Source organism: Oratosquilla oratoria, chromosome 12, assembly GCF_046742065.1.
Source record: "Oratosquilla oratoria isolate Oo_2021 chromosome 12, ASM4674206v1, whole genome shotgun sequence".
NCBI lineage: Eukaryota > Metazoa > Arthropoda > Malacostraca > Stomatopoda > Squillidae > Oratosquilla > Oratosquilla oratoria.
In genome coordinates this window covers 51916327-51924280 of record NC_134788.1, presented here as the reverse complement: position 1 = coordinate 51924280, position 7954 = coordinate 51916327, and the positions used below count along the sequence as shown (strand labels likewise).

The 7954-nt window shown below is 37.2% G+C and overlaps 1 long non-coding RNA gene across 1 annotated transcript; it reads left to right on the top strand.

Annotated features, from left to right (window-relative positions):
- Positions 1–1951: 1951 nt before the first annotated feature.
- On the top strand, positions 1952–7177 carry LOC143031745 (uncharacterized). The gene is made up of 3 exons (XR_012967029.1): positions 1952–2456; positions 5816–5887; positions 7139–7177. It is a non-coding gene; the product is annotated as an uncharacterized LOC143031745 (long non-coding RNA).
- The last annotated feature ends 777 nt before the right edge of the window (positions 7178–7954 follow it).

Below are 7954 nucleotides of genomic sequence, written 5' to 3'. Positions count from 1 at the left end.
TGTTTTATACTAAACAAATATTAATTTAGCGGGACAAAGACATTCGTCGACGATATAACCTTCGAAGTAAGATGCGTACGATATATTTTTTTTCTAGCGAACGGACACACACGCACACACACACACGCACGCACACACACACGCACGCACACACGCACGCGCACACACACACACACAGGAACACACACAAACCGCAGTCGAAATATTGTAACCGAAGTCGTTTCTATCCAAACGAACTCACAACGGTTGATGAGAATCTGACGAGATTCCATCATCATCATCATCATTCATTATAGAAACCTCCCCCCGACTATATGACGCTCTTGCGTAATAAACAAAACAAAAGAAAAAAATCATCGTCGTCGTCGTCGTCATCATCATCATCATCAGCAGCAGCAGCAGTAGCATCATCATCATCATCGTCGTCGTCGTCGTCAGCAGTGGCAGCAGCAGCGGCGGCAGCAGCAGCAGCAGGATCATCGTCATAGTCATAGTCTTTGTGTGTATGTGTGCGCGCGCGTGCGTGTGAGGTCACAGTATTACCCATAGATCGGTCATATATGAGCTCTCCTCCGGGAGGGAAATAGCTGTCGATCACGAGTCCAATACGTCATCCGAGACCATGGTGAATCTCTCTCTCTCTCTCTCTCTCTCTCTCACACACACACACACACACAAACGCACGCACAGGCACACGCACAAGCACACGCACAAACACCAACTAACGGTTTTGGAAACACTCACTCCGACTCACCCGTGACACTCAGTCTTATTCCCTTTTGAATTAATGTACAATACCCAGTGTCCTATATTATGTTACCTGAAACTCATGTATTGTATGTGTGTGTGTATATATAACTGTATGTGTACGTGTGTAAGCATCTCCATCCCAGTTGCCTCCCTACATTCATTATGAAAACCTCCCCCCACTGTAGGACGCTATTGCGTAATGAATAATAAAAAAAAAGTCCAATACGTGATCGAAGACCATGGTACATAACACACACACACACACACACACACACACACACACACACACACACACACACACACACACACACACACACACACATGCACATTGATATGTACGCATATACATTTGAAACTTATCTGAGCGAAAGCATATCAATGATTTCGATATTTGAACGAATTTTTTTATATTTTCGTTTTTATGGCAATATGATGCGGAGTACGTTTTCGCATTTTTTTTCATTGTAGATAGTTACAATTATATATATATATATATATATATATATATATATATATATATATATTTATATGCTTTTATGCTGAAATGAATACAGTACAATTATTGTACGTTCATGTTCCCGCCTTCACAAACAGCCATTTGAAATATTCAGACGCAGTTTCCCGCCATAGATTAATTGCCAACCAATATTCAATGCTTATATATATAAGATGACGAGTTTGTTTAATATCATTGGCTTGAATATTACTTATAGTAATATAGTAAAGAATATATGATATAAATATTTATTCTAAAACGCTTAAGTCGATGTATTTATGAAAAGGCATCATTGGAACGCATTTATTTTATGTATGTATATTTTTGTTATAATTTGTCTGTTTGATTCTCATTTATTATTAGTTATATGTAAATTTATTATTATTTACTATTTAACTGTTTCTTTTATTATTGAACAATGGCAATCATTATCTATTTTCGAGATGATCTGAGCATAAACGATGAGTTGTAATTTTTCGGGAAATAAACATATCTGCGTATATGTAGATATCTACATTGTATTTATTACATAGAAATTCAAGAAAGTATTTGCTTTAGTTTCTTCTGATGTATGGGTAATTTATGGATAATGTATTTACATACATACCAAGTCGAGGATTTCAAAAGGCTATGACGTCAGACGCCGTCCGGCTCAGTTGAAGATTGGAAGTAAAAGAAAGAGGACACGCTGGGGACGTTGTGAGTGTATTGGCCATATATATATATATCTTGTATATTGATAAAATTGCAATAATGTATATATGTTTACGTACCTAGGAAATATTAGACCATATAGATGTTATAATTATATTGAAATAGTAGGAGATTTAGGAGATGTCGAAAGATTCATTTTTAGGTCGGAGTCGCATGGATTTGATCTGCCGGGAGATGTATTACACTTCACCAGAAGACCTAACAGACTAAGTTTTTTCCATATGTTGTGAAATAATGTGATATATATTAAAATATTGCATATGATATGATTGATATATGATATATTGCATAGTATGAAAAAATGAAGTATATTGTGAAATAACGTGGTATATTGAAGTATTACAAACCGACTACTCTGACATATTTCCACTTCCTCCATTTATTCTTCAATTTGAATTGCAGGTTCATCAATGATCATGCAGGTTCATCACCACCACCAAATCATCCATTCACCCAGCTCTACGAGACATTCGCATCATTTCATTGGACTGTAACTGTAAGTAACTAATTCTAGCTCGTGTGAATGTCAATGTGTTCCAAAGAGGCTTTCAGTGATTTTTTTTTTAATTATGCCCTATTTATCGAGTTTTTTTTTTTTTTTTTTATAAAGTGTGAGAGTGCATGACCAAGGTGGCATTTGCGATTTTTCACTATGGCTTATTTCATATGTATGTATGTGTATATGCATATGTATGTGTATATGCATATGTATGTATGTGTATATGCATACGTATGTATGTGTATATGCATACGTATGTATGTGTATATGCATACGTATGTATGTATATGCATACGTATGTATGTGCATATGAATACGTATGTATGTGTATATGCATATGTATGTATGTGTACATGCATATGTATGTATGTGTACATGCATATGTATGTGTATATGCATATGTATGTATATATGCATATGTATGTATATATGCATATGTATGTATGTGTATATGCATATGTATGTGTATATGCATATGTATGTGTATATGCATATGTATGTGTATATGCATATGTATGTGTATATGCATGTGTATGTGTATATGCATATGTATGTGTATATGCATATGTATGTATGTGTATATGCATATGTGTGTATATGCATATGTATGTATGTGTATATGCATATGTATGTATGTGTATATGCATATATATGTGTGTATATGCATATGTATGAATGTATATGCACAGGTGTGTATATGCACATGTATGTGTATATGCATACGTATGTGTGTATATGCATACGTATGTATGTGTATATGCATACGTATGTATGTGTATATGCATACGTATGTATGTGTATATGCATACGTATGTATGCGTATATGCATACGTATGTATGTGTATATGCATATGTATGTATGTGTATATGCATACATATGTATGTGTATATGCATACGTATGTATATGCATATGTATGTATGTATATGCATATGTATGTATGTGTATATTCATATGTGTGTATAAATATGTATGTGTATATGCATATGTATGTATGTGTATATGCATATGTATGTATGTGTATATGCATATGTATGTGTATATGCATATGTATGTGTATATGCATATGTATGTATGTGTATATGCATATGTATGTATGTGTATATGCACATGTATGTATGTGTATATGCATATGTATGTATGTGTATATGCATATGTATTTACCTAGTTGTATTTTGCGGGAAGGGGAGCTATGCTCGTGATGTCCCGCCTTTGTATCTTGCAGTGTCTAGTTTGTTTTTAAACTCATGAATGGTTTGTGCGCATACTATTTCATTGTCCAGTTTGTTCCAAGTGTTCAAAACTCTATGAGGAAAACTGGTTTTCTTCAGTTCTCTTCTATAGCTAAGTTTTTTGATTTTCTTTCCATGTCCTCTTGTGTTTCTTTTGTCCCAGTTAAGTAGGTTCTCTCTATCGAGTACCTCTGTGCCTCTCATGATTCTGTAGATGGTCAATAGGTCACCTCTCTCTTCTTTGCTCCAGTGTCGGTAACTCCAGTTTAGCCAATCTCTCCTCGTATGATAGGTTTGCAAGTGCAGGTGCCATTTTTGTAGCTGCTCTTTGGATTCTTTCTATTTTCTTAATATTCTTTTTGGTACTGGGGGAGCACAATGTTGCCGCATACTCTAATCTAGGCCTTATCAATGTAACCAATATTTTTGTTATCATGTCTTCGTCCAAGTATGTAAACGCCACTTTTATTGATCTTAGCAAGTTGTAAGTCTCCCCGACAATTTTGTTAATCTGTATATCATAGGACAAGTCGTTCGTGATAATTACTCCCAAATCTTTTTGGGATCCTACTTTCTTTACTTCTTTGGTTCCAATTGTATATTTTCCTGATATTCTGTTTTTGCTTTTTCCAAACTCCATTATGCTACACTTCTTAGTATTAAAGTCCACTTCCCATTTCTGACTCCAGTTCCATACCCTATTTAGGTCTTCTTGCAGTGCTTCACAGTCCTCATCAGTTTCTATTTTCCTTAGCAGTTTGGCTAATGTATGTGTATATGCATATGTGTGTGTATATGCATATTTACGTGTGTATATGCATATGTATGTGTGTATATGCATATGTATGTGTGTATATGCATGTATGTGTATATGCATATGTATGTGTGTATATGCATATGTATGTATGTGTATATGCATATGTATGTGTATATGTATGTGTATATGCATATGTAAGTGTATATGTATGTATATGCATATGTATGTGTATATGCATATGTATGTGTGTATATGCATATGTATGTGTGTATATGCATATGTATGTGTGTATATGCATATGTATGTGTGTATATGCATATGTAATGTGTATATGCATATGTAATGTGTGTATATGCATATGTAATGTGTGTATATGCATATGTAATGTGTGTATAAGCATATGTAATGTGTGTATATGCATATGTAATTGTGTGAATATGCATATGTGTGTGTATATGCATATGTAATGTGTGTATATGCATATGTAATGTGTATATGCATATGTAATGTGTGTGTATATGCATATGTAATGTGTGTGTATATGCATATGTAATGTGTGTGTATATGCATATGTAATGTGTATATGCATATGTAATGTGTGTATATGCATATGTAATGTGTGTATATGCATATGTAATGTGTGTATATGCATATGTAATGTGTGTATATGCATATGTAATGTGTGTGTATATGCATATGTAATGTGTGTATATGCATATGTAATGTGTATATGCATATGTAATGTGTGTGTATATGCATATGTAATGTGTGTATATGCATATGTAATGTGTGTGTATATGCATATGTAATGTATATGCATATGTAATGTGTATATGCATATGTAATGTATATGCATATGTAATGTGTGTATATGCATATGTAATGTGTGTGTATATGCATATGTAGTGTGTATATACATATGTAATGTGTGTGTATATACATATTGATATGGCCATGATATCCGTCACTGTGACAATTGAACATAGTCAGCTTGCTTGTCTCTGCATGCGGGAGACTCTAGGTGTGAAAATACTGTTACTTACGAGTGCGGAGATGATTTGACCCGGGGACGATATGGCTCGTTTGTCAACTCCTCCTCCTCCTCCTCCTCCTCCTCCTCCTCCTCCTCCTCCTCCTCCTCCTCCTCCTCCTCCTCCTCCTCCGTAGGTTTGGTTACAGGGAATTTTTTTTTTCTCCGCTGCAGAGAAGACGTGATTGTTCCCCCTATTGTGGGGAGATTACTGGCTTCTAGACATGTGAGTGTAGCTATTTTTTTCTTCAACATAAATACACATATGGAAACGAACTATCACATGAACAAATTAACTACTTGCCTTTATCCATGCTTATTGATGTATTGAATTTCAGATCGCTGCATCACTTACATCATTGACTGCACCAACCAACCCACCTCTACGAGACATCCATCGGACTGTAATTGTAAGTAGATTTGTATTATTGTTTTGGGCTAATCGCTCTTTAGTGTGAATGAGTTGATAGTCGAGAGTCGAGTTGATAGTCGAGAGTCGAGTTGATAGTCGAGAGTCGAGTTGATAGTCGAGAGTCGAGTTGATAGTCGAGAGTCGAGTTGATAGTCGAGAGTCGAGTTGATAGTCGAGAGTCGAGTTGATAGTCGAGAGTCGAGTTGATAGTCGAGAGTCGAGTTGATAGTCGAGAGTCGAGTTGATAGTCGAGAGTCGAGTTGATAGTCGAGAGTCGAGTTGATAGTCGAGAGTCGAGTTGATAGTCGAGAGTCGAGTTGATAGTCGAGAGTCGAGTTGATAGTCGAGAGTCGAGTTGATAGTCGAGAGTCGAGTTGATAGTCGAGAGTCGAGTTGATAGTCGAGAGTCGAGTTGATAGTCGAGAGTCGAGTTGAGAGTCGAGTTGATAGTCGAGAGTCGAGTTGATAGTCGAGAGTCGAGTTGATAGTCGTGTCGAGTTCCTAGTCGAGAGTCGAGTTCCTAGTCGAGAGTCGAGTTCCTAGTCGAGAGTCGAGTTCCTAGTCGAGAGTCGAGTTCCTAGTCGAGAGTCGAGTTCGTAGTCGAGAGTCGAGTTCGTAGTCGAGAGTCGAGTTCGTAGTCGAGAGTCGAGTTCCTAGTCGAGAGTCGAGTTCCTAGTCGAGAGTCGAGTTCCTAGTCGAGAGTCGAGTTCCTAGTCGAGAGTCGAGTTCCTAGTCGAGAGTCGAGTTCCTAGTCGAGAGTCGAGTTCCTAGTCGAGAGTCGAGTTCCTAGTCGAGAGTCGAGTTCCTAGTCGAGAGTCGAGTTCCTAGTCGAGAGTCGAGTTCCTAGTCGAGAGTCGAGTTCCTAGTCGAGAGTCGAGTTCGTAGTCGAGAGTCGAGTTCGTAGTCGAGAGTCGAGTTCGTAGTCGAGAGTCGAGTTCGTAGTCGAGAGTCGAGTTCGTAGTCGAGAGTCGAGTTCCTAGTCGAGAGTCGAGTTCCTAGTCGAGAGTCGAGTTTCCTCCTCCTCTTCCTGGTCCTGAGTCGAGTTCCTAGTCGAGAGTCGAGTTTTTTTTCGAGAGTCGAGTTTCTAGTCGAGAGTCGAGTTCCTAGTGGGGAGTCGAGTTCCTAGACGTGAGTCGAGTTCCTAGTCGAGAGTCGAGTCTAGCAACATGAGTTCCTATGGACACGAACTATCACATGAACAAATTAACTACTTGCCTTTATCCATGCTTATTCATGTATTGAATTTCAGATCGCTGCATCACTTACATCATTGACTGCACCAACCAACCCACCTCTACGAGACATCCATCGGACTGTAACTGTAAGTAGATTTGTATTATTATTTTGGGCTAATCGCTCTTTAGTGTGAATGAGTTCCAAAGAGGCGTCAAGTGTCTTTTTTTATTTAAAGCCTTATTATTGAAGTGAATTTTTTTTTTGTACAAAGTATGAAAGTGCATGAAATGAAAGGATGAATTCGTCTAAGGTAAACAAAAACTAAACTAGACTAATCTAACCTGCGTTAATAAATCATTACCTGCAATTTATGTTTATTTTCCAAAATAGTAATAAGAACGGGAAGAAATGAATGGAGTTTTGACCCTAGCTAGGATGTGTTTAGGTATCCCTGAATCCTCACGCGGCGCCACCGTCGACCATGTATGGTTTTGATGGCCATATGTTGCGGCCCACTAGCTTTTATTTAGTTCAATTTGAATGCTTCCCGCGTTTAGCGTATGCGAAAGATATTCAAAATTATCGTGTTGTTTTGCAAGTGTAGGGCTAATTCTTGAAATAGAAACAAATTTTCAGCGATTTAAAGGAAAATTTGGTTATCAAACTAGGCAACATAGTTTTCCTAGTAAAAAATATTAAGGTAAGGAATGACGAAACATAATTTTAAGTTACATAAACAAGTTTATCAACCTATTTTCTCGCGGACATGAGAAGCTTGATATCGTTTAGCACTTGATGTTTGAGCTTAGCGCCCCGAAATGTAGCCATTTCACCCATGAATCTGATGCGTCCAGTTAGCGTTTGATTTTGTTTACTTATTACCGTTGAC